The sequence below is a fragment of the Mizuhopecten yessoensis genome, unplaced genomic scaffold, assembly GCF_002113885.1.
Source record: "Mizuhopecten yessoensis strain PY_sf001 unplaced genomic scaffold, ASM211388v2 hete_35920768, whole genome shotgun sequence".
NCBI lineage: Eukaryota > Metazoa > Mollusca > Bivalvia > Pectinida > Pectinidae > Mizuhopecten > Mizuhopecten yessoensis.
Window position 1 is genome coordinate 1 of NW_018481191.1, and position 1323 is coordinate 1323.

General features: G+C 34.2%; 1 long non-coding RNA gene across 1 annotated transcript; it reads left to right on the forward strand.

The window, feature by feature from the left end:
* The first annotated feature begins 17 nt into the window (after positions 1-17).
* Positions 18-1323, forward strand: LOC110443992. The gene is made up of 3 exons (XR_002462172.1): positions 18-338; positions 698-905; positions 1293-1323. It is a non-coding gene; the product is annotated as an uncharacterized LOC110443992 (long non-coding RNA).

Consider the following 1323-nt stretch of genomic DNA (forward strand, 5'->3'; position numbering starts at 1 on the left):
ATAGAACAGCCATCGCCTAGGAAGGGTTAGTGGTTTCCAATATAAAATTTATGATATCATAATAATGATGACGTCAACAATCGGTCCATTGTATCCATAGCCTATATGAATAAGTAGATTTGGTAGGGTTATATATTGGCAATACCAAACGCTATAATTTGTTCCATCAAATTCAAATTGTTTTTTCAGGGATGACCCACAGAGAAGATGTACCTTCTCAGAGAAAAACATTCAGCTGCCAGGGCTTATCAGCCTCAAATCCTTTCACAAACACAGCTGAAAAGTAGAATGAGAGAAGAGAGTTTTAATCTAGGAATAAATTCCGGAGACTGGTACATGTAAGAGTATCATATATGTAATAATGATTTAAAACACCTCCAAATTATTTTTTCTACGATGGTATTGAAACTGCACGCGGTTTTAGGTATTTTACACCAAATTGTATAAGTCTGTCCATAGAATTCATTTTGTGTTGTACAACCAGAACAACGACCATAATGTTTCGTTCTGAGAACAAACCTACCTGCCAATAATAAAAAAAAACTAGTGCAAAACAATGAGAAAATCCTGTTAACTTTGTAACTAGATATACGTATAGTTTGTGAATGTCACTTCATCTCCTTTTTGTAACAATGGGCGAAAACATTAGTGTATGTCAAATAACTAAAAAAATTACAAAAATATATTCCCTTTTCAGGTTAACCTTCACGTTTTCTGCTAAGACAGGCGGTTACAGAAACCCGACAAATACAAAGAACGACCAACCTTAAGCTACGGAGTACTACACCGGAAGTATCCAAACAATCAAGGTGATGCAGTTCCGATTTGATTTTGAAGATCATGTGCACTGCAACAGCTCCTGTCCATCACGGTCATAATTGGAAGTGGAAAAAGACATAACCAAGGTAGACGGTCACTTAAATTCCACATGTGTCGTAATAATTTTCTACATTTTGTGCATCCGGTATATCTGTCTGTGTTAATTAGTTAACGAGTTCTGTTAATATCTCCTATCTTTCTTGTGTATTTCAATTCAACATTTCTCACTTTTTTTAAAATATTTAAAAGTAGATTCTCTAACATCCTCAAAAACAAAAATAATTCGTATGAATATGTTCAAATTATTTGCCCAAATAAAAACAATTCTAAGAAGCTTGAAGACCGAACGTGGTAAAAATCTGACCATGCGAAACCAAAAACTATTTGCAATTGTTATAGATAAATGTTATTATTTTGACTAAATATGGGCCATCTACCTATTTTCACTAATGGAAGATTATGCTTTGTTCAAGTCACCTATCAACGATCGTTGGTCTGGCTGTT